Source organism: Cygnus atratus, chromosome 1 (genome assembly GCF_013377495.2).
Source record: "Cygnus atratus isolate AKBS03 ecotype Queensland, Australia chromosome 1, CAtr_DNAZoo_HiC_assembly, whole genome shotgun sequence".
NCBI classification, from domain to species: domain Eukaryota; kingdom Metazoa; phylum Chordata; class Aves; order Anseriformes; family Anatidae; genus Cygnus; species Cygnus atratus.
In genome coordinates, this window is record NC_066362.1 from 21,880,659 (window position 1) to 21,907,199 (window position 26,541).

The 26,541-nt window shown below is 43.0% G+C and overlaps 1 protein-coding gene across 1 annotated transcript in view; it reads right to left on the reverse strand.

Moving 5' to 3' along the window:
• The window catches only part of PLXNB2 (plexin B2), a 259,510-nt gene that overhangs the window by 227,181 nt on the left and 5,788 nt on the right, over nt 1–26,541 (reverse strand). The window contains 1 exon segment of the mRNA XM_050708407.1: nt 21,888–21,990. The gene's annotated coding sequence lies outside the window, so the exon portion shown is untranslated.

Below are 26,541 nucleotides of genomic sequence, written 5' to 3' on the forward strand. Positions count from 1 at the left end.
TTCCTTCAAGCCCTTGAGCCCCTCGTCAGACAATGCTACCTCTGTTAGGAGGCTGGCAGCACAAGAAGAAGGTGACACTACCAAACCCAGGCATTTAGCCTAGAGCCCCTCTTCACACATGTAATCATATGCTGTTGAACAAGCTCAAAACCCATTTGAAAGCCTGCCCAACATACTCACTGCCATGGTGCTAAGCCATTCTGAATTAAAGTCTGTGATACCCATCTACTTTGACGAAGAGCTTTTTTTTTTATTGTTTATAAACCTGAGAGAAATCTTAAGACAGACGAAACATCCCCTAGCCCAACACCCTTCTCTGAGAACAGACTTCACATCACTTTTTGCTAAGCAGTCAGCATGAACTAGTCACGAGGTTATTTCTGTTTTCAAGAAGAGGGAGTCCTCCCGGGGGCAATTCAACTCCCCTATTTTAGGTGCTTATCTCAGGCTCGCATGAATCACCTCAGCCTCTCCCTCCCCACCCACTGACTGTAGAGGTAGCCTTAAATAACTAAACAGAGCTTGACATTAACTGTCTTGCTGAAGATGATCAGGAAAGATGAAAAAAATTAAACAGTGGCTGGTAGCAGCCACTGAGGATCACTCATTTTTCATCTCAAACACCCTCCTGGATTTCTGAAAAAATGTGTTTCTAAACTTTCTGAATTGGAAGTCGCATCAAGGCTTAGAAGTTAATAAAAGGAGTTATTTTCCATATACATGCACCTAATCTCTTCTTTGTATCGTTGGCATCCAAAAGCTTCCTGCAGCAATTTCATGACTTAACTTTGCTGTGAACGGAACAAGGGGCAGAAGAGGGAGCTAGACTTATTTTTCATTTAAGCCAGCTGCATGATAATTGTACTGTTCCTATTCTGTACCTTTAAAATCCATTCTTGGTTTCACCTTTATGGTATTTTCTCTCTTCCTTATTTTTTTTTCCCCTCCAACTGAAGAGGTATAGTGTATTTAGTCTTTCTTCAATGGAAAGTTGCCTCAATCTTTTTCACTCTAAGGTCTTCTACTCTTCTTCTATTCCTTCTCCATTTCAATTCTTATTTTGAGGTGGGATTGCCAGAACTCTCCACGGCATGTGAGAGGCGCATATTTATGGATCTAAAGCATCATAGGGATACTTTTGGTTTTGTTCTCTACTCCTCTCCCAGCATTCCCAAGTGTTCTATTGCTTTACTGAGCACTGCCACATACTGAGATGACATTTACGAAGAATTATCCAGTATATGTCCATGAAGGTGGGATTCTTACCCCCTCAGCAAGAACCGGATTATTTCCTTTCCCCCTCCACGCATTACTTTGCATCTGTTGACACTGAATTTCATTTGCCATCCCAGAAAGAAAGGGCTTTCTGCAAGCCACTTTGGGCAGGTTTGGGCCAGAAAACTGTAAATAATTTTGTTATCCTCTGCAAGTTCTGTCATCTCCGTATAACCAGATTATTGGTGAATACATTGAACAGGTCAGACAACACCACAGATCTCTGAAGGACTTCATCCCAGCAATAGCCTTTATAGAACCAGGAAGTTAATCAGGTTATTCCTGTTCTTTCTTTCCTGTTTTTAACCACTTATCAATTTGTGAGAAGTCTTTTCCTTTTATTCCCTGAAAAATGTGATTCTAATAGATTCCTGTAAAATGCAGCTTGTACTTTCATTTTCAAAGAGATTTTGACAAGGCATCAGCTAGATCTGCTGTATCCATGTTGTAGTTTCCTTCAGAAACTTCAGCAGACTCGTGAGAAACAAATCCCATTCACAGAAGACATGCTGTCTCCTCTCTGGCACAATTCATTTCTTTGTTATCTATTAATTCTATTCATTATGATTTCTACCAAACTACCTAACAAAGCCAGATTTACTGATAATCTCCTTGCATGACCCCAGAAACCCTTGCTAGATGGGTATATTGTTGGTTTATTTAAGCAGCAGAAGACAAAAGAGAAATTTCTTATTTTTATTCCTTTAGAGCTCTTGCACAAACAGCATCCAGCTCCAGTGCCTTGTTACCAGAATATTTTATCCTTTTTTTTTTTTTTTTTTTTTTTTTTTTTTTTTTTTTGTGAAAAGCCTTTTAGAGCTGACATTTCAAACGCAGCCAGGCGACTATCGAAGAGGCATGTCTGGTCTGGTGAAGGCACATCCCTGCGATCCAGTTGCCTTGAAGATACCAACAGTGGTTTTAGCAAAGCTAATGATCTGTAGTCTAAGAGGAGCAAAGGCATGAGAAAGGAGAGAGTACAAGGTAAAAGGATAAGGGATGAGTCATACTATTTAAAATAACTGACATCTAAGCTTATCTTCATTGTGACACCTAATAACATGCATGTCCTCAGCCCACTCAAATGAGAGAATACAGCTGCAGTCAGGAGCTGTGCAGTGAACATTTTTCATGAAGTTGCCACCCTCAGTCACTGCTACTGCCCTTCTCCTCAGAAGGCCCCTGGAAGGGAAACAAGTGCTCCTGGTGCTTCAGCAGTCACCTGCCTTCACCTGCACCGCAGCTGAAAAGCACAGGAAAGCTGGGAAGGGACTCTTTGTTAGGGACTGTTGTGATAGGACAAGGGGTAATGGTTTTAAACAAAAAGAGGGTGGGTTTAGATTAGATATTTAGATAAAGAAATTCTTTACTATGAGGCATGGGAACAGGTTGCCAGGCAAATTGTTGATGCCCCATCCCTGGAAGTGTTCAAGACCAGGCTTTGGGCAACCTGGTCTGGTGGGATGTGTGCCCATGACAGCGGGGTTGGAATTAGATGTCTTTTAAGGTCCCTTCCAACCCAAACCATTTTATGATTCTATACTTTGTCAGTGGTTCAGCTAGGGCTGATGAGTTTAAGCTGAAGACAACAAGGATGCCCTTGTGTACAGCAACTCAATGTGCTGTAACACCTTGGCCAGCCCAGAGGTGCAGTCATGTGCCAGATACAACAGGTACACCCCACGCCGGGGTCCTGCACCACTTAACAAGGTGGATGAAAAAACAAGCGCTCCCATGAACTTCAGTACACATGAATGGGTCAGTCCTGCATTTAGGTTGCTGATAGCTGTAGCTTACGCCCATCAGAAAATGATGAAAGAAGTGATCAGAGTGGGTTTCGACAGCATTGCCATTATTTATGTTGGTGAGTGGTACCACGGTTTGCGGCAGTTGTGCAAACCCCAAGTGCTTCAAAAGCAACAATTCAAATTAATCTCTTTCCATTAAAAGAAAAGCAACACAAAGTCAAACATACATGAAGCATCCCTATTATCATCCTGATTTTTGAGCAGCTATGTGCTCTTGTTGTTTGTATTTGTCTTTCACTACAGCTGTTGAAATGCAGGATTTTAATTGAAAGGTGAAATTATTTCTAATGTGACCCTGAGGAACTGTGTTTAAAGAAAAAATAACTCATGAAATACTGCAAGATTCATGACAGATATCAGACTTCAGACCGCTCTTAAGAGGTGTGGCAACACTGAAGATTTGGTATATGCATCCGGAGGGACATAATTACATAGGTTTTCAGCTTTCAACCACGTCTTTTCAAAAATGCACTTGTCCAAGCATTGCTCAACATCATGTCAGTGCAAAGAGGCCAGGATTTCCAATGTTGAATTACTTTTACAGTGTCTCTCAGAAAATATATAACGCAAGAAAGCCTAAGTACTTAGAATTACTTTTTTTTTTTTTTTTTTTTTAAACTAAAGGTCCTACTGGAATTTAACTTTGTAATTCATCGCAATATTTTAAATGCTATCAACATAAAACTTTAGTACTCCAGTTATAACCGCATATTTGAAATAACATCCAAAAGCTAGGTAAATTGTTATTATACTCAGAGGATTGCTAATTCTTCCATGTTGATGAAAAAAACAGGTTTAAGAAGCTAAATTAGTAGCACATAACACTAGTGAACAGACTTTAAAGAAGCTGTAGGAATTCTCCAAATTCACTTTTGCGAAGGACCCATCTGGGACTGACCCATGGCCGGGCTATGATAGCTTCATTAGGAAGGTGTTATAACAACATCCCAGAAACAGCAGCAGAACTGAGGTTTTCTTTTCTCCTTTGCACATGGTTTGCTCTTCCAATGACTTGTTACCCATGGGAATGAATAGGAAGGTCTCCTTCTCCATACAAAGAGCCTACATGCAATTTTCTTCTTCAGACTAATACAGACATAGGAGACAAAACAGATTACTCCATGAATGAACAAGCAAACTAGCTGTCAGTCAGACCAGGCAATTTTGGTACAAATAGAGGAAGATTACTACAAAATACATAGTTTGACACACTGACAGAAATCACTCTTGTCAAGTTGTATTGATACACAATAACTTGCAGGCTACTTTGGGTGCTTTACTTCCCCAAACCTATTTTTTTCTCATGACTGTAAATGCTGAGCTACATCTTTCTTATGTCCCCAGTACAGAGTGGTTGGTTTGATTTTTTTTTGTATGATTCATAATCAGATGCTTAATTTTTTTTTTTTTTCCCCTGATGACTTAAGTGAATGTGTCATTGTCACTTGGGAACAAGCAACAAAAAGCATGAACGGGAGCATGTTCAGTGCTGTGAACAAGGCCAAATATTTTTGGATCTCTGTCTTCTAGCACTACCAGAATTATTTCAAAGTTTCTCCCCTAGACCTCACTTTCTGCTGCAAACTTCTACCCCTTGCTGAGAATTCAGAAGTGTCTGTGCCAGATCAAACTTTCATTTTAATTAAATCCAAAAATCAGGAGTTATTTAACATTATTTTATACTGCTTATAGCCAGTAATTGGACTCCATGTGCCTCTTCTCTTTGCAGCCAAGGGCATAATTTTGGCAGGTTCACATAGCTTTTTGCTCACAAGCACAGAGTACACAGATCTTTCGAGCCAATTGGGACACAGCTAACAGATGCTTGGAGAGGAAATTTTTTTCTTTTTTTTGCCCCGCCTAATATAAGGCTTTCTCTGGCTGTTAGACAGGATTCCTCACCAAGGTGAGCCAGGAAAAACTAATACCTAAATATAAACTCCTTAGCAAGGCAATGGTAACACAGCTAATGCTGAAGTCTTTTCCAGGGCTATGGTAAACCTGGGTCCAGCAGAGGGAAAATGCCATCATCACTGGAGACGAGGATGGGCGCGGGTACCGCTGGGGGGGGCACCACACCTCGCCCTTGTGCCAGCCTAGCCACTCGCCCAACCCAAGACAAGCCGGGTGCTTGTACGTGCATGGAGTTTAAAATCAAAAACCTCCAAAAACCTCCAAAAGAGCACTTTGCACACCCCAAATCGAAACCTGTCTCGCTTAAAGCACATCAGCTGGACCAGCTGGGTGGGGAAGCAGCTGCAGGATGGAAGGGATGGAGGCAGCAGAGACTGGTGGCAGGACGGAAACAGTGAACTACCCCATGCCAAGCAGAAAGGGGAGCAGCACTGCAACTGACAACCAGCGTTGCAGACAAAGGGTGTCTACAGCCATATTAAAGTCTCTGGGAGCTCACCCCACCTGCTTGATGCATACTGAAACATGATGCGTCCGTCTTGCCAGCAGTAAGCCTTCATCACCCTCTGTGTGCAGTCTCACAGTACCCAAGCAACCCAGACACCAGGCTACGTGGGCTACAAAGCAGTCCAGGCTCTGACTGTACTGACAACCTCAGCCATTCAGAAGTGGCACATAAGGCATATTTTTTATTTACCTCTGATTTTTAAGCACGAATTTAACTTGCTGTACCTTCTCAAGCTAATCCCAGGAACAAGGAGATTGTTATTCTTTGAAGAAAGTGCTGAGACTCACTACATCATTTGACTCCAGAAACTGGGGATAAGCTATTGCCAAACTAGTGACAAAAACGTACAAATTGGCAATAACATACAAGACACACATCTCTCCCTCCCCAAAGATCCCCTTTCAAACACTGCCCCACCTCTCCCCATGTCCTTGAGCTCTCACACCAGCTCCTCTCAGCTCCCGAGCAGCAGCTGGTTAAGGTGCCTTTTAATCCCATCTCTTTGCTGCTCATACCCTGCCACAAGAAAACTCATCTCAGGAAATAAAACCCACATCCATCTGTCCCCTAACATTTTAATCAATGGTGGTTAATATGAGCCAATGCCCAGGCTGGGTTTCCCAAGCATGGTAAGACCTCATCTTGAAGGTGCAAAACGAGCAGTGCACTTCAGCAGTTGTGTAAGAGCGGGAAGGTCTGGTGGGATCAGGGCAGTGGCCCTCAAACTGTGGTCGGTGGCATGGAGAACGACACTCAGTTGACAGCAAAGCAATAAGCTGTTTGTCACAGCCATGCCTGGGTGGTAGCACCAGTCAACTGTTTAACCATAAAGCAGCACAGCAGAGAAGGGAGAGATGCCAGGAGCTAACAACTTGCACTGGTTCAAGAAGTCTGGAAATCGATGGCATACAAAAGTGAGCGGGGGAAGAAGAGCTCAAATTTTCTACAGCACCACTATGTATGCCCAGGGTTACAAACCCAAACTCACCAGCACAAGACATGTTGTACTTCATTTTCTTCTGAAAATTAACTTTTTTTGAACCTCTGATGGTCTATTTTAGGGTGATTTATAAAGACCATAAATATATTGCCTTTAAGTTCCAGATTATCAGAAAAGTGAATAGGAGAGATGTCACCAGTCAGCACACATCTATTGCTATAAAAAAAAAAAAAAAAAATTAAACTGAATCTCTCACGAACCCCCTTTTCCAGGTCTTCTTGGAAAAGCATCATTGCTTTACCAGCTTGACAAAAGCCAGTGGGCAGCCTGAATCAGCACAGGACTTTAATTCTCATATGGACACTCACAGGTAGAGAGGCTGGCGGAGACTGAAATACATGGGAGTATCTATTACAGACTACAGAACGAGCTTCCAAACACGCCCCCAAACCACCGCAACCCTGCCAGAGCATCTTGGAGCTAATGATTACCAGAGGTCCCACGAGCCGCTTGCCGGTGGGAAGCTGGGCTGCAGTGCCCTTGGCTCCAGCCAGCCCCGTCCCGTGCCCACCCTCCCGCGGCCAAGGCCGTCAGCTCCAACCGCTGGAGCAGGTCCACAAGCATGAGGAGCTTTTCCTGCACTGGAGGAGGAAGCTGTGCCAGGCTGGACCCATCACCCACCTCCCTGCCACTGCTGAGCCATTTTTCTCCACCATCTTCTCATTTGCGGCTCGGCTGTGCCTAAAGGCAGAGTAATCGTTTGCCCTGAGCAGAGAAGAAAGCCGTGAAAGCTATAAACTTCCTAAACATCCCTTCTGCCAACACCTGTCATTCGCTTCTACATTTCCTATTTGCTCTGTTTTCATTTAAGGTATTATATGACTCAGATGAGGCCTCAACAGCTTCAAAAGAATTCCTGTGTCTGACTGCCTCGGTTTTATTAAAAGTAACTGAGCCATTGATCATCATCAGAAGATGTATTCTCAGGAGGAAAGATATCATTTGTAAACAAATGATCCTGTGAGCACAAACACTCCACCAGCCTCAGATAACAGGGAAACAAGTACATGGGGGGAGGAGAGAACCCCCCCCAGCACGCACTCAGATCATCTCAGGGATAACAAATGGAGAGAGTCGCACCTTTATGAGCAGATGGGCTAACAAGAAGATGGTCTTCCAAAGGGAGAGAGAGGGGGAGAAGTCATTTTCTTTTCTGTTGTCAAGTCTTTAAAGGCAATTTCATGCTGCTGTCTAAGGAGGCAAGCAAGCACAACTGCTGATCCCTAATACTACCAATTCCCTACCTTCAGAGGGTTTTTTTTTAATCTGACAGTTTCCATACACACCCTCGCATGCTGCATTTCATGGCTGACCAAAGTGTGAGGGCTAGAGAAGGTAATGCATGATTGCATGGCAACACCTGTGAGAAATCAAGCTATTTTCCTTCCCCTACCTCCAGCTAGCTACAGACAAACAGGATCAGCCTGTCTGGGATATGAAACTTGCTTCTAGAGAAACAAATTAATAAAGATCAGCACCATGGATTAGAGCACATAAAGAGTGAAAGATGCTATATAAAAGTCTGTTGAAGCATCTGCCAGGTACAATCTCTCATTTTTCAAGAGTAATGGACCAAATATCCATAAAAATAGGTAGGGAGATTTACTTTTTTTTTTTTTTAATGCTTTCATGTGAAAGATCAATGTTTCATATTAGAAAACTTAAAGGACAACTTCTAGCAAACATTTAACATGAATACAGTGCAGGCTCAACTGCTGCTGCTGGAATGGAGTGGCTTTCGTGCAATTCTGTTTCTTTGGATGCAAAAGGATGGTGAAGCCTGCACCAGATGCCCTCTATTCCCCAACCAAGAGCATGTTTAGCATATCCAGTTTAACACCACACAAACGACATGGGAGCCACCAAAACATGCAGAGGTTTGTCTAACAGCAAGTGGGCTTCTAACCAAAAACAGCCGCAAAAGATCAGACACAGCTAAAGGCCCTCTGGTCTGCAGCCAGAATCCTCAGTCCCTAGAAGTAACAGCAAGGCAGCGTCTCTGAATCAGCTGGGGCAACTGTCTGCCGTTCCAGGAAAACTTGGAGAAGTTCTCTTTGAAGAAATGATTGTGCAAGGAGGGCGAAAAAAAAGACAGACCTCAAGTTATCCTCACTGTTGGGAAAATACTTCTTGTGATCCAAAACACGTCAGCTAGCGACCAAAAAGCCCAGCTGAGCTGGTGCCCTGAGGTGAAATTCAGCTTGGTTAAGTTCATACAAAGTATGCGCATCAGCAGCTCGCTTGCTTTGGAGGCTAAGGGTTTGCATCGGTGTATAAAGGTGCTGCAGGAGAGAAATGGCCGCGCTGCCATGTGTTTCTTCAAAAGAAACGCTGTAGCAGTCGGCAAATTCAGGGCTCATCTAAACTCAAACAGCTTCTCTAGGCGGTCTAGAGTTTCCTTTGAAGTATGTATCTATGAGCACATATGGTCCTGGAGCATATCCACACACATTCACCAGAAGGGAATGAGAGTGGGTGGAATACATAAGACTACCCCTAAGAAAGGGAGTAGGAAGAAGAGAGAATAAAAATTCTGGCATAAACAAACAGCTGCTATTTCTAGCCCTTCTGGTCGAACCCCTCCTCCAGCCCTGATGCCACTCTGCAAGAAGCCTTGTTAAACTTAAAAGACAACTGGAGAAATAAAAGCACTTTTACAACCCAATTATGACCACTTAAAAACATACTGTAAATCTATTCACTGCTTAACACGCCAGGTACATCCAGCAAACGCATTTGCTCAGTGTGTACCCAATGTAGCTTGATATTCTCCGTGTAGCTTGAGTGTGCACATTCAAGCAATAAAAAATTAAATAAACCAAGTCTGGATTAGACTCAGTCCACAATAGCAAGGAAAAAAAATAGAGTAATTATTGACAGTGGCTTGGTTAAGCTTAGAAAAGCTTAACGGAAAAGGATTTTTCCATAATTGCCATCTCTAACCTTTTATCCAAGCTCAGTGGGTACATTACCTAAGTCAGCAGGAAGTTTAGCCACTCCACATGAAATTAATAACATTTATGGGCTGACCCATCACCCACAGCCTTCTGAAAGCTTTTTAGAGCAAGAGCTATGAAGATGTTTGTCCTCTCATCAGGAAATGGTCCATGCCACACTTAGCTGCTTAAAACAAAACAACGTCCCCCTCCTTCAGCAGGCAGCAGTCCCCAGGGACCAAACCTCCCTCTCACACAGTCTCAGGAGTAAATTAACCGCTCTGTTGAGTTACCTTAGCTACTAATTACAGGCATGAGCACAGGCTTCTCTCAGGAGCAGCACATCCCATCCACTGACCCACAAGGACCACACCACCAGGGTGTCCCTCCTACCATGCCCACCTGCCCTGAGGAGCACCTCGTGCACCCGATCAACCACCTCCTGTCCTCACAAACACAATTCAGCCGTTATGTCCATCCACCCCACAGGCCCACCCATCTGCAGAACAGAGCTCTACATTTAAGGGACGAGCAAGAAGGCTGGGTGGCTGTACAGTGGCTGTGGAGTCACCCTGTGCACAAAGCCAGTGCTGTCAGCCCGACTTTGTATTCAGGTAAACGGAGAACGAGATAAACTCGTTTAACCAACGTTGACCCAGTTTCACACCAGAAAGAAGCAAAACAGACAGGAGAAGTTAAAACGTATTCCTTATGAGATGCTGTTCATCTGTTTTGAAATGGCAAGCATAAAATACTTGAGTCCCTGTGATAAAATTCTAGCCGAGGAACAGGTTAGCACCCTGACTTAACAAAATTATGTTGAAAAGCATTAACACTGAAAACTGCACACATGCATTATAAGATTGTGCCCTGTTTTCAGTGTCATAGACCAAGAAGAGAACAAGAAAAATCAAAAGAAGGACAAACAAGGATGGCTGGAAATTGATTGCCGCCTTTGAAATTTTAGTGGAACAGTTGGAATAAGAAGCTGACTGCAGCTGAACTGAAAAATCACTGTGTAGCTAGATTACTCATCTACTGTTAAACCAAATTAAAGTTTTCTTCCCACAGGCAATGCTGAAGATTTCAGAAAACCCATAATTTATAACTTGGGAAAGTTTAGCAGAAAGCTGTGCAGAACTGAAATGAATTTTGGACTTAATAGGCAGGAAAACAAAGGACAGATGAAACCTCATGTTGCTTGCTATCACAGGAGATATTGCAGAGCATGCAGCAGGTAACTAAAACAGGAGCCTGATTAGCAGCGTTAGGGAAGGGCTCACCTTACTCCTCTCCCAGCTCCAAACAAACCTCCTCCTTCTAAAAATCACCATTTCAAACTGTTATGCAGTAACAGAGGCAGCAAGAACAAAGATTTTCAGCAACCCTCACACTTATTGCAGGCAGCCAACATGAGGAAGCACTATCAGCAGGAGTTTGAATAGGTGATTCTCCTTAACATTTTTTGTAATTAGGCAGCTAACTCATCTATACGAAGCATGGAAAGCAAGTGTGCAAGGCCTTTTACGCAAAGCGCTGCAGTAAGTGCTTTATTCCAATTTATTCTCCAGGAGTGATCACACTTTGGATGGAAGCCCACTTCAAACAATTTATTTTTCATGTCTGGACAAGGCAATATAACTTCAACACAATTTAATCTCTTTGCTAATAGACTTAGCTGTTACAGCTGAAATACACAAGCTTAACAATAAGGTTAAAATACCCAGAATACTTAAATCTGAGAAATGCGTTTGCTGGCTGTAGTTCAGGACAAGTAGAAGCAATTGGCTAAAATGCGGCCGCCCCAGGCAGCGCAGCGACTCCGGCAAGACCTGGCGAGCAGTTGACTCCTCTCAATCGCCTGCAGAGGAGCAATCGGGTATAGCGGGGCACACAATCGGCTACAAAAATCCTTAATTGCCAGTGAAATTCGGGCACTAAGGCCCCTCAGAAAGGCTCGGGAGCACCTCGGTGCCACAGCAGCAGCCACCGCTTGGGCTGGCTCCCTGGGTCAGCGCCGGCCTGAGGTGACAGGAGGGCAGGACTGAAGAAACCTGTGGATCTTGCTTTCATCAGATTGGGTTGTCCATGGGATTGTGTTGTCCATCACACTTCCTCACACAGTTGGTTCCTCCTGCTCTCCGACCGCACAGAGCAGGCCGCAATTTACCTCCTTGCCCTCACCCTCAAATTTGTTTGGGTAAACAGGCTCCCCTTTGTTCTGAGCTGCTACTACACTTACACGTTGTATTTTAAATCAGCCCCTACAAGCAAGGCAGGCCCTTGAGTGAAGACACTAGCATTTTTGTTCACAGTGAAATTAAACAAGTACAAGGCACAGAACTTCACTTGTAAAGGGACTACAGAAACAATTGGTTCTTAAAAGGTGAGAGGTTTTAAAAAGTTTACTAAACAAACCTAGCCAGTTAGAGTCTATGAGAGGTTTTAAAAAGTTTACTAAACAAACCTAGCCAGTTAGAGTCTATGGAGTCAGCCTACAAACAAGTTCAAAGCTATATAAACTGCCAAGGCAGTATTATTTCTGAAGAGACCTTTAAACAGTTTAAAAGCTTGCTTTCTCTCTCTTTCAAGGGCCCAAGAATTATTGGCAAGCGATTTAGCTTTTATTGAGTACACAAATAGAGAGGAATTATTCACCAAGGAAGGGAATAAACTATTTGCCATGTCTATTAAAGACAAGAGACCTAAATAGCATCCAGGAGATGCAGGATAAACATCAGGAAAAAAATCACGGTAATAATAGTTGAGCACAGGAATACACAGCCACAAAGCCCTTCCCATCAGAGGTCTGGAGAACAGGTTCAACAAATATCTGTAAGGAATGGCTTAAACACAGCTGACCCTCCCTTAAGGCAGAGGATGGATTCTGAATACAGCCTCTTCAAGTCCCTCCCCAAACCTGTTTTCTATTATTTTAAACAAACAGAGTTTGCCAAGACATTTCCCAAGGGTTCATAGTTCTGCACAGCTTAGCAGAAAAGAGATCAAAAATGATCATTGCCTGATAGCTGCCCAGATTTGCTGGAAAGCTATTACTATCTCAGTTCCATAACTGAGTATGTGTCCAAATTAAGAAAAATTAAATAAAATTTGCCAGGAGTAAATTGCATGCGATGTTGTCCGCTGTCCAGAACTGAGGCCCTCTGATAGGGTGCTCTGGAGATGCTTCAGCTGGACATACGCAGGACGTCAGTCACCACTGCAGACAGCCCTGCATCCTTCACAAACATCAAGCTTAAAAAATTAATCCCAAACCTCAAATGTACGTTTGAGTGGCAAAAATATTTTTATCCCTTTGATTAATATAAGGGGGGAGGGGCCAGATATGCTATGGATTTGGGTTTAAAAGGCTGCGGCCTTCTTCCTTCAGGCACTCCCTGAGCCCCAGCTGCGGGGCAGCGGGTGGTAGAACTGCACAAAGCTTCCCCAGCCCACACCGGGCACCGTGTCCTGCCCCACATTGCCATAACGTGTTGCCTCTTGCTCAGTGATCTACCTTTTATCCTGCTTCTCTGTCTTCAAACAGGTCATTAGCGGATTAATCAGGACTGGAATGCATCCCTGGCCGTCAAGCATCACTTGGAGTGTGACCTCCTTCTTCTCCCACACTGCTGTTTGCACTCTCTCTTTCTTTCCCTGTTTCGTACAGAGACCAGTTGGCTTCACCCCCTTCACCTGCTCACAGAATCGCAGAGGGGCTGAGGTTGGCGGAGACCCCTGGAGGCCACCTGGTCCAACCTCCTGCTAAAGCAGGGCCACCTACAGCAGCTTGCCCAGGACCACATCCAGGTGGCTTCTGAGTATTTCCAAGGAGGAGATGCCACAGCCTCTCTGGGCAACCTGTGCCAGTGCTCAGTCACCCGCACAGTACAGAAGAGCTTTCTGATGTTCACATCACCTGAAGATGACACAAAACAGACAGAGAGAGGCTCTTACGGGACAAGTGATGCTCTGACCAGAAGCCAGATCCATTTCTCACCAGAGCAAACACAGTCTGTATAGAAACGTTGTTTAAGGAAGCAAAAAGAAGCCAAGAAACCACAAGCGTCCGAGGGTCTGGAAACCCTCTAATTTGTGCTGTGAAGAGAGATTACAGCCCATCTGTCCCAGATACACTACAAAGGAATTCAGAGTTACTCATACTCCCTCTCCCCGCCTTTCTCAGCCCCCTGCCTAAGCAATAAGCAAAGCCAATATATACCATTGTGCACCTAACTTGTTTACATCATCTGCCACTTCACCATTGCTGCAGCCCTTGCAGGGGCCCGAGCACTGTGCTTGGGAAACGATACATTAGCTAAAATCATTCGATGAAATCTGCCACGACACGTGCTTTTCCCAAGTTTTAGTCTGCGCCGATGGCATCGAGTGCTCCAGCACTGAGATTTATTTTCCTGCCTGGAGATTGTGCTGCAGGTACATCGGTAAAAACACTTCTGTGCACTCAAATAGTAACCCCCTGCACTAAGCGTTAAAGTGACACTGCCAGATTAAAGTGGCCATAATAAATTTTTAAATACCCCATTTTAAACACCTTCTCAGATTGTTAGACATAACAGTGTTTTTAATAACTGTTCTTTGACTTACATGCATGACACCAGCCCATCCTTCATTTCTACCCCATTTAGCATCATTTACCAAATTCCACCCAGCATTTTCCTAAGGTTTGCAGAGGTTTGGGGGACCCTCAGAGCACTGCATGTCACCCGCACATCACCTGCAGGAGGGCTGGGCCAACGCTCACCCCCAGCTCCCCTAGACACTCATCGAAGGAAAGGCTCGAGCCAGGCATCCCGCAGGGAGCAAACCCCCTGCTCCCTCCATCCTGACGGGCAGCACAGCACAGCCGTCGTCTTCTGGGAGCTGTGAGCATGGGGTGGGAATTAGGATTTGTATTTTGAAATGGCATGCGACTCAGCCTGTCACTTCCGATTTTAAGAATATCATACTCTGACAACCAGCAGCAAATCTGACCAAAAGGCTTCTAACGGCAAGACCACACCGGGTCCTGAAGAAAGAAAAATATGCATGAAAGCTCTCAACTAGTACCACTGGGGTGCACACACACAATAAGGAGCTTTAAGAAGCTTTTCTATGTTCCGTTTCTTTTACTATAGGGAGACTGAAAACTGCAGCCAAATCATTTAGCAAAAAAAACAAAAATCAAAACAAATCAACATGCCCCAGCAATATTCCCCCAAAGACACAAAGAAATAACTCTGTTCGTTTCTGTGTTTCTAAACAAAGGCGGGCAAGGAGATAGAGCAGACACCCCTGGAGGTGCTGCGAGTGGGCGCTGCCAGAGGAGGGGACGTCAGACACCCAGCGCCGCGATGCCACTGTCTCGGCCTCACGCCGACCGAGTTACTTGAACTATCCTGGGTCTTGGTTTCCACATCTGCAGAGTGGGGATAATAACAGGTCTTTACATCACAGGGGTGTTACAAAGATCAATTAGTTAATGTCTGAAAAGCGCTTTGAAGATATAGCAGGTGGTGAGCATTATTATGCAAATAATGTGATTTAAGAAAATCACAAGTGCTGGATTAATACTAATCCCTTTGATATTTAAAAGACACCATTTTTCATATTTTAAAGCAGCACGCATTTATGCTATAGATTTCCACGACTGCTGTAACAACAAATTTTAACCTTTTCTTCTTGTACAGCTTAATACGTAAAACTCCTCTGCAGACATCTTTACAAAATCCTATCTTGATTCAGAGCTGGGAGTAGTGGAAGAAATTATGTATGTTGATGAACTGGATAACTAGATCCTATGCAGGAATATTTCTCAGAGGATAGAGTGTCACAGGCCTAACTTACTGTAACAAACATTGCAGGGTCTTTTGGTTTTAGGGCCTTTTTTGGAAGCTTACTAATTTCACGCATAGAAGCATTTGTAAAACAATATAGCTGCTGTATAATTATGCCATGTTATGTGGTGCAAAGAGTGGAGAAAGAGAGAAGGATATGGTTCATTCACTTCTTCAAAGGATGTCTCTCTGAATTGCAAAAAAAAAAAAAAAAAAAGACAACAGCAAAAAAGAAAACACCCTAATGTCTAATAACCTCATTTGGTGTTGGGTTTCAGATGCAAAGATCTACATGGGCCTGCCAGGAGGTGAGGCCATCACAGTGTCTGCTCCAAGGTCCAGCAAGTGGCTGCACAACCACTTGTGTATCAGATGCATGCAGGGAGGAAGTGCACAGCTGTGGGACATCCCACAAACCCCGCCTGTGTGAAAACTCACAATCCCACTGTGGAATGAAAGCAGAGATGGGCAAACACCAGTAAGCACAGGAGCTGAGGTGGGACCAGGACAAAAATGTACCTGAGCAGTGATGTTGGAAACGGAAGAGAGAGTAGAGTCACGGAAGCCATCCCTCTAGTTTCCAGCCTCACGTTTACCAATTTTCTCCTTGAAAGCAAGACATCATTCCCAGTGCATAAAACTCCCTATACTTTAAGGACTTGCACTCTTGCACTGCCACATCCCCTTTCTGAGGAAGCCTGTGTCTTGTCTCTTGCACTGCAAAATTTAGTGCAAACCAGCTGGTGTGTTAAGTCTCAAAATCTGCAGAACATCGCTTCGATTAAAAACAGCTTAATACTAACTCTCTTTGGAATGCATGCCTGAAATTGATATTAATGAAACAAGATCAGATATTAATATTCTGTACAGCAGGTTCCTCAAGCTGTGCTGCAGCGTCAAATCAAATCTTTTCCCAAGCCGACATCCAAAATACAAATAGAGCATGGCAGTTAATATTGACGTGGGAGGAAGCAGCAGGAGCATTTTAAAACTTCAGAACCTCTGAAGTTTGCAGTTATAGGAAGCTCAGCTTCCTTTCCTATCACATTTCCCACAGCAGCAATATTAATAGCCATTCAATGCAGTAATAGGATCCAAACTATACACTTAGTTGCTGGCTTTTTTTTTTTAATCTCCCAGTCAATATTAAAAGCATTTTGGTGCTCTTTATGATGGAGGAATGATTTTGCATTCTAGGAACTGAGAGACATTTGCAGCATTCCCGAGGAACACTGGCAAAGGATTTACTTCAACGTGCCTCTGCTCGCGATTGATGTGGTGATACTTTATTTTAACCGGACACGCTTGTACAGATTCACAATTTAATTTCATTGCACAGACACGCACTCAGTGTAATCTCAGAGCATTCTCATTAGTTGGAGTTACACAATTTAAGTACAGTATAGGTCCAAGCCACCACCTGAGGGTCATCCTTCAGCCAGGAGGAGACCCTTGAGGGTCCCTGAACACAAAGGCCTTAAGACACATGATTTCTACTCCTGGATCTGCCAGGGCTGAGGAATAAATCTACAGTTCTGATCCTGGGCAAGTAAGTACAGCCCAGCCCTTCACTTTGCTCTCCTGTAAAACACCAGCAACTTTCCCCACTGGAAAAGATCTAACAGGCCACCTTGCTGAAGGACAGCTCCCCAGCCCAAGTGGAAGGAGGAAACATCCCCACACTGCTTCCATTGTCACAGGGGAGCAAACCCCCCTTTCTTCCCAATCCAAAGGAGAAAGCGAATTTCTCTCTCAAGTACACCCAGCCTGCTTGAACACATACACAAAAGGCTTGGTGTCTCCATCTCTACACCTTCTGTTAGTCCACCTTTTCTGAGTGTTTGGAGTTTGGACAGCTGTTCTCTTGAGGAAACCAATCTGATTTCCCCGTAAAATCAGCTATTCCATTTGAGGTACATCAGTCCATCTTATTGTAGGGCAGATATTTACAACCAAAATTAGAAACCAGGAAAAAAAGTACGGCATTCTCAAGATTTTCACATGTGCAACCTCATCACACCAAGGAAAAAACAAAACAAAACAAAAACAAAAACCTAGACACCACCTAGAAAAGATTCATCTGTAGACTATGCCAAAAAAGAGCTACTGTAGTTGTGACAGAGGAGTAAGCCACTGTCTTCCTGACTAATCACTGAGCAGGAGGAAAAGCACTCAAACAGCCACTCAGAGGACAAAATATCTGGGTGCCTACGTTGTTTGCTGATCTTCACACAAGGCAAGCTGTGCTGGTACAGTCTGTCCCACTGAGTACCGCTGCCTTTTCTTCCTCATGGGAGCTGGGACGTAATGAAGAGGTTACTCTGGTAGATTGTAGCTCAACCATAAAGCCGGACTGCTCATCTCCTGGTTTTGGCAAAATCTGCATCATATTTGTATTGCATTTGACTGGATGGCTTTTGCTTCATTAAGGATTCACAGGTAAAAAGCAGATGCAGAATCTAATCTCACAAAGCAGCATCTGCTTTTGGGGGCTGGACTAAGCAGAAGGCTACCTCGAGTCCTAATTTCTCTTAGGACTGTAAAAACGACAGTCATGATTTGACTTAGGAAAAAAATATATTTCAATTGAGGTGAGGTTTATTTGAAGTAAAGAGCAAAAAAAGTATACTTTATTGAAGCACAACTATTTAAAAATAAATTATTGCAAGAACACATCATCCTTACTTTGTGGCTATTACACACACATATATATATAAATGACTAAAAAATGTACTCAAATTGTAATCTTTCCTCTCCCTTCAAGTAAATGTAAGAGCTTAAGATTAAATCTGTATTAAAAAATAAATAAATCAGCTCATACATTCTAGGGACCACAAGTACAGCCAAACTAGGCCCTCGCAGCTGCACTCACTGCTCTGCATTTGGTACAACTGAAATATTCCAGAAGACAGAACTGTTACATTCTTTCAGGTGTTTGGACTTAATGAACTCAAGGAATTTCTATTAAAAAAAAAAAACCCACCCCCAATGAGTTTCAAAACCTTTACTCAGGAAACATGAAGGGAAAGTTTTCACATGCCAGAGCATACTTTCCTTTAAAAACACATCAATTGTAATTATGTTATGTATTATAGGTATTATATATAATTATATATTATTTATCTCTCTATATAATAGAGATCCTATTTCTGAAAAGGAATAGAGAGCACTCCATGTATATAGCTACTTTTATGAAGGGATTAGAGACCTGTGAAGGAGAAATGTTATGGGTTATTGGGATACTGCCCTTTGAAGCATGCCGAGGGAGTAAAATTGCTAATGAGGAGTCCTCTTTTGGGACAGGGGCCTCCAGCTTTCTACGGGTGAGCTTTAAATTGAAGTTGTGTTTGTGGCCTCATTAGATTATAACTTGATTGTTGACTTGAATTCCTGTAAGCCTCGTACACTTGGGACTTGCCCTCTCTCATTTGGAGGGCATCACATAATGGATATTCATCTTTAGAGCTATGCCTTCCCCTCATAGCCGTGCCTCAGGGTCAGTAACCTCAGGTCTAGTTTTCACATTTAACAAATTTTTCTATTGCTCAATTGGCAAAGGCTGTTCAATACCTAGGCTGGAGCTAAATACATTAAACATTAACCATTTACTTGTCAACTTTTTAAAGTCACTTTTGTAATACTTTTTCCCTTTTTTATTATTTTTTAAAATACTCTCTTTTTGTATTAAAATGGCATGATGGCAGAGCTTAGCTGTCTATCTGTATATCCTACAACAGATATTGATCCTTGCAAGTGCTGTATGCCTGCCACTTCAGTATCCAGACCCACAGTTTCTGAATCAAACATAAATGGTAGCACCTGGAAATCCTTTTAAGCTTCCTCCAAGAGCCTAACAGAGCTAAAAATGCTCATATTTCACTATAATCTGCTTCAAAGTTGTTTTAGATATGAAGAAAATTACCTATATTTATTTTCAACCCATTCTTGATATTTTGACTTTCTTTCTTTGTAGCAAGCAATGAAATATTTCTGCGTTCAATATGCAAATGGCAGAGATTTTTTAAAGTCTCACATTTTACAAGGTTTTCCTAAAGCTTCTGAAGAATAGGAATGACCTGTGCGATGGATACATTGATTAAAAGGCAACTTGGGTGTGACAATCTAATTCTCTCACTTTACTCATTACTTTAAAAAGAGCCAAGAGACATCCTATGATGCTTTGCAACAGGAGGGGAGGTAGAAATCTAATTTCCCAGCTGCTCTGTTTACTTTACATACCTTGTGGGCAAAAGTTGGCAAGAAGCAACTGAAAGCTGTTTGCTTTGAAATTATCACCCCATTTACAAGATTCAAGAGCAAAGTCTTCTAAAAGGAGGTAAGAGGGAAAAGGAAGTGACTACACGCATGGTTAGCACTACCCTACTAGCAGCCTGTGTGCTGTTAGTGCACAGGAGGTCATTAGCTATAGAAAAAAAACATCAGGCACCAAGAAAGCTGGCCCATTCTCACACTCTCCCACGAACTGCATATGTACACCATGCTTAGAGCACCCATACAGAACAGCGAGTTCTATGCAAAATGGCTGTATTCAATTTAAGGACACCTCATATTATCCCCAATGGAAGTGAACCAGAGAAGGGCACTGCTGCTATTGAACGTGCAAGTTCAACACCCAAACTTTGTTTGCAAAAGCCTCCTCTTCCCTGCCTAATAGGACCACCCAGGAGGGGATGGGCAGGAAAGGATGAGAGCTGCACACACAGTTGTGGCTTGATAACACAAAGAATTTGGCAACAAAATTAGTTGAAGTGGTTCTTGAATATTTTTTTTTTTTTTTACCCTTTCAGCTTTTTGATCCAACACTGCAAAAGCATGTGTTGGTAGGGCCATGCTGTAAAATACATCAGAGACGTGATCAAGCTTCTTAAAGTATTTTTTTCAAAGCCATATAACAGCTACATGTAATGCAGTATAATGCTATATCAGCTCTCCCATTCAGTTCACAAAACAATCATGGTAGCAGAATGAAGCAGCTACCAGGAAGTGACACCAGGAACCAGTCACAGAAGAACTGCCACCAAAGCCTCCCTATCATTGACTGATGGTCTACACATGCTGCTAACCCACTTGGAACAGAAACGCTCCCCCTGTACCAAGTCATCTCCTGAGTATGGAGAGCCTGACGTGGAAGTGCTTTGTAGAAGGCTCTCCTCAAGTCAGGAGATCTGGGTATGTAGGTCCCCTTTTGCACAGGGGTTTTGGGGTAGAGGAGCAGGATAGCTAATAGAGCTAGAAGGTCCCCATCCTTCCTGGTCAAGAAGGAATGCTGTGGCATTCACTTGCTCTACTTATCACAAAATAATAATAATAAATTGGATTTTCACCCACAAATTCTGCAAAAAAAATCTTCAAAAAGTGGCACAGAAGTGAAATTACTCATGAAAGACAGAAACAAAAACAGAAGGCATGGAGTCACCAGTCAAGTAACCTACAGAACCCCACTGCATACAGCAGATCATTTATCATCGAGTCATAGAATGGCTTGGGTTGGAAGGGAGGGACCTTAAAGATCATCTAGTTGGTATATATATGGCACTCTGGCACCAAACTTACACCCAAAGCAGCCCAGACTTCTTGTATGCTAGCAGATATGCCTGTTTCATCTGACAGATACAATAAGCATGGTGTAGGAGTATCTCAGTTTTGGACACTGACACAGCAGCAAACAACGTGACCTTGTAACATTACTGCACACGAAAGGTGCGAGCAAAACAGAAGAGTCTGTGAGAGGGACAAAACAGATGCAGATATATAACAACAAATTTACCAGTCTCTTCTCTTCCTAACGAGATTAATAATCATGGATTGGCAAGTCCTCACTACTGTCTCATGCAAAAGCTGTGAACTTCCGATGCTGCTAAACCCTCTTCTGATATATGAGCTCTCGTTCAAGTATAATTCAAGTAGATTAATTATGCCACAGACAACAGAAAACACAGGCTGCCTCTTCAGATTATCAGTAGGAGAAAATATCATGAAGAGTTTAATTTCAAGGATGCTGTTTACATTTCTAAAACGTACTTACTTATTTCACAGGCCTCAGGATCAAAATGAAAAGATAACAACTAATTGCTACAACTGGGAAAAGTAAAGTGGAAAGTCCTTACCGAGCACACCTGTACACAATAATTTGAAGAGCAGCAGTATAAGCAACACAGATTGCCAAAGTGCAATTAGACAAGTGGAAAGTGTTACTCTGAGCACTTGAGATACGATGTTTTGATAACTAAGTTACCTTGGAAATGACTCAGACGCACAAGTTGCTTAACGTCATTTTACACTATAGGTCCAGGAGGTATAAAAATACGCATAAAAATCACTATGAAATCAGACAGCATCCACCAGAATTGTAAAGTAAATACATTGTCATGCCAGATCATTGCACTGAATTTAAAGCTATAATATTTCAACCTAAGCCGTAAGCAAATAAACCCCCCATGGCCATCTCTTTTGTTGATGCACCAAGCAAACCGTGCTGCAGTGCTGTACAAGAGGACCTCCTCTTTGTCAAGTAAGCAACACACAAGGAGAAAGGGAGGTTAAAAAAAAAAAAAAAACCACCTCAGTCCAAGCAAGTTCTTAGCCCACCTGAGCAGCACGACCACCACTAGAGAAAGGGAGTTCTTGTGGCTCAGGCTTCTGTGCTAATAGTTTCCAGGACGAAGCACTTTTTGACGTGTACTTGTTCCTGCTGGGAGAGATGCAGAAAAGATGGTTCAGGTAAGACAAAAGACAAGGGACTGGGCAACACGCACAACCAAAGAGAAATTTCTTGCTCAGTGGGTTTCTCAGTATCCTAAGCAAAGAAGTATTTTGGAACTGGCATCTGAAAACATCACAGAAAATTCCTCATTTTCATCTGTATAAATGCAAAGAGGTTCCCCCCTTTTGAAGGGGAGAAAAGTAAGGAAGGTGAAATCTATTGATTTGACACTGAATTCAGCAACCAAAGAAAATAGTGTATCACAACAGTCAAACATCAAATCAATCAGATCTTACGAACAGAATAGCAGAAATATATGCCAAATAGATTAAAAAGCAGTTAACTGAAAGATCTCAGAACAGTTGTCATTGCTGAATAACATCACAATGCAATTGCAATGCTCCTTTTGCAGTTCACAGTGACTGGAATTATGCTCCACATCACTTATCGGTTTTATTAGCTGCCTGGCAATAAGTATGTCCTCAGCAATAAAATTAATGGATTACATGGTTTAGTAGCATGGTAAATAATAATAGAAAGGATATCACACAGAGTTATCTCAATTATTTGTCAAGCTGAGCTCATTCCAGCCAAAACAGTCTTAAGACAACAGAATGCAGATGTATGTATCTAGTAACAAGGAACGCAGGTAGGATTGCAAGTTGGAGGACCTTAACCTTAAGAAGCAAAGAAGCCAAAAAGGATGGGGAGGTCACCATAGACATACATCACTTGGAGATCCTGTTGTTATTTAAAGGGCTAATGTGGGTCATGGATGCAAATATACGAGAGTGAATGGAAATACTGAATGGGGGAGGATGGGATATGTAACAGTAGCAAGCAACTAAATCTGAAACACTGCACCCAGTCCCATGGTTGATGCTCAAAAAAAGATGTTGAAAATCAGAGAACCTGCAGAGCAGTATCAAAAATACAGTTAGCATCTTGAGGGGGGGAAAAAGAAGCATTATACAAAATCAGATTTAAAGATTCAGTCCAGATAAAACACACAGACAACTGACTGCCTACTTGATCATCTTTAAGATAAAAAATAATAGGCAATAAAAAACACTTGAAAACATCCAGAAGATGACTTAACAGGGACCAAGAGATGTAAGTCAAAAGCACAGAAGACTCCTGTTAGAAATGTGATATAGATCTGAACAGAGAGGAATGAACAGGAACAAACTTCTTAAAAATTGATTCTTTTTCTCAATATTTTGGGGATAAAATATACCTTAAGCCAAAGATTTGTTGGGCCCATGATAAATAGGCAAATGACTCTGTCAAACAACTGCAGGCCTTGATGGCTCCTCTGACCCTCAAATGCGAGTGACAGTTTCCAAAAAAAAAAAAAAAAAAAAAAAAGGAAGGATATTGCTTTGCATTTTCACTAATGTTATTGAACACTGGATCAAATGCACAATGGACTGTGAAATGCCTGCAGATCTTCCCACAGCTAAATGCCAAACAAAGAGACCATCTGTTAATGAACATAAAAGGCACCTCTCTGCAGTTTTATCTGATGCACTAGTAAGTAAACTCATACCATCACTTAGTGCTGGGGGGTAGCCAGCGTAAGTGAAGTCTTTTGGTTTTTCATCTCAACAGTTTGGAAAGACAGAAGGCAACACCTGAAGTACACAGAAGATACATATTCCTCAGTCACAAAGTCACCTTTGCAGTTGTAGAGTTATAGACTCCTGAAAAACTTCTTTGAAGTACTCTACTCTCAAGGACTCTTTTTGCCTGAGTAAAGGCCTTTGGTATAGAGGCTACACCTTCATTTAGCATGTTTGGGAAAAAAAAAATAACCAAGAAGTCACCCATTTCAGTTAGATTCCTAGCTTTGCAACTTATGCCCTAAAGAGTGCTGTGCATGTCTTGTGATCATAGCTAGAACTTACATGGGCTGTTAGTTAATTCAGGAAGGAAAAAAGTTTCTCTTGTTGATGATGTGAATCAAAATTGTACACAAAAACTTTTTTACCCTTTTTCATTTCTTTTCTTACCACTCCCACAAGGCTGGAAATGGAAGAAGTTAAATTATTGCTTCTGTTGCCTTAAAACTCAACAGGTCCAATGTACTGGCAAGTGCTCTAGCCACACTGCCCAAGTCACAGAAGGCAAAGACATGAACTAGAAGAATGAAGAACCACCCACTGTAGGAGAAGATCAGGTTCAAGACCTGCTAGGGAACCCAAAGATACACAAGCCCATGGGATTAGATGAGATGCATCTGTGGGTCCTGAATGAACTGGTGGATGAAGTTGCTAAGCCACTGTCCATCTTATTTGAGAAGCTGTGGCAGTCTGATGAAGTTCTGACTGACTGAAAAAAGAGAAAACATAACCCCTGTTTTTAAAAAAGGAAAAAAGGAAGACCCGGGGAACTACAGGCCAGTTAGTTTCACCTCTGTGCCCAGCAAGATCATGGAGCAGATCCTCCTGGAAACTATGCTAAGGCACATGGAAAATAAGAAGGTGATTGGTGACAGCCAACATGGCTTCACTAAGGGCACGGTCGGTGCAATCCCAAGCATGAATACTCAATAAGATGGACTGACGTACCTCACAGTATCCTTCTGGACAAAATGTTCAGCATACAGCTGAATATGATAAATGCATAATATGATGGGTGAACAGGTCAGACTCAAAGGGTTATAGTAAATGGGGTTGCATTATATTCGCAGCCAGTTACTAGTGGGATTCCCATTTTAGGCCAGTTCTCTTTAATGTTTTCATAAATGACTTGGATGCAGAACTTGAAGGTATACTAGGTAAGTTTGTGGATGACACTAAATAAGGAAGAGCTGTTGACACCCTTGAGGGTAGAGAGGCTTTACAGAGAGATCTTGGCAAATTAGAGAGCTGAGCAATCACCAACAATATGAAGTTTAACAAGACCAAGTGCTGGATTCTGCACCTGGGAAGGGGCAACCCTGGCTATACATACAGACTGGGGGACAAGAGGCTGGAGAGCAGCCCCACAGAAAGGTATTTGGGGGTTCTGGTCAATGGCAAGTTGAATAGGAGCCAGCAGTGTGCCCTGGCAGACAAAAGGGCCAACTGTACCCTGGGGTGCATCAAGCACAGCACTGCCAGCCAGACGAGGGAAGTGATAGTCCCGCTCTGCTCTGAGCTGGTGCGGCCTCACCTCAAGTCCCATATGTGGTTTCGGGCACCATTGTATAAGGAGGACAGAAAAAGGAATGACCCACAGAGGACTACAAAGATGTTGAAGGGTCTAGAGGGGAAGATGTATGAGGAGCGGCTGAGGTCCCTTGGTTTGTTCAGCCCAGAGCAGGCTGAGGGGAGGCCTCATGGCGGCCTGCAGCTCCCTCACAAGGGGAGCGGAGGGGCAAGCACTGAGCTCTGCTCTCTGGGGACAGCGACAGGACCCGAGGGAACGGCACGGAGCTGGGACAGGGGAGGGTCAGGCTGGGTGTTAGGGAAAGGTTCTGCACCCAGAGGGTGGTCGGGCACTGGAACAACCAGGACAGTGGTCATGGCACTGAGCCCGAGTTCAAGAAGCATTTGGACAATACTCTTAGACACATGGTCTGATTTTTGGGTGGTCCTGTGTTGAGCCAGGAATTGGACTCCATGGTCCTTGTGGGTCCCTTCCAACTCAGGATATTCTGTGATTCTATGAATACAGGCTGGGCAGAGAATAGATTCAGAGCAACCCTGGGGAGAAAAACATGGGGATGGACTTGGATGAGAAGCTCAACATAACCTGCCAATGTGTGCTTGCAGCCCAGAAAGCAAACTGCATACTGGGATGCATCAAAAGAAGTGTGACTGACAGGTCAGAGGAGGTGATTCTCCTTGTGAGACGCCACCTTGAGTACTGTGTTCAGCTCTGGGCCCCCCAGCACAGGAAGAACATGAAAGTATGAGAATGAGTCCAGAGGAGGACCAGGAGGATGATCAGAGGGCTGGAGCAGCTCTCCGATGAATACAGGCTGATAAACTTGGGGTTATTTAGTCTAGAGAAGAGAAGGCTCCAAGGAGACTCCAAGATCACTCCAAGGAGTGGTCTTCCAGTACCTAAAGCAGGCCTACAGGAAAGCTGGACTTTTTACAAGAGCATGTAGCAATAGGACAAGGAGTAATGGCTTTAAACTAAAAGAGGGAAGGTTTAGATTAGATGTTAGGAGGAATTTCTTCACTCAGAGTGTGGTGAGGCACTGGAACAGGTTGCCCAAAGAAGTTGTGGATGCCCCATCCCTGGAAGTGTTGGATGGGCCTGAATGCCAGGTTGGATGGGGCTTTGAGCAACCTGGTCTAGTGGAAGGTGTCTCTGCTCATAGCATGGGGGTTCAAACTAGATGACGTTTACGGTCTTTTCCAACCCAAACCATTCTGAGATTCTATCAAGTTTCTACCAATTTGTCTCATACTGATTAAATGAAGATAACACACAAGTTTAATACACATTGCAACAACATATTAAGGAATGACAAATTAAGTCTTCTTACGTATTCAAGAGAGCAGCTGAACATCTTGGACTTCCAGTTGCAATGAACACAACCAG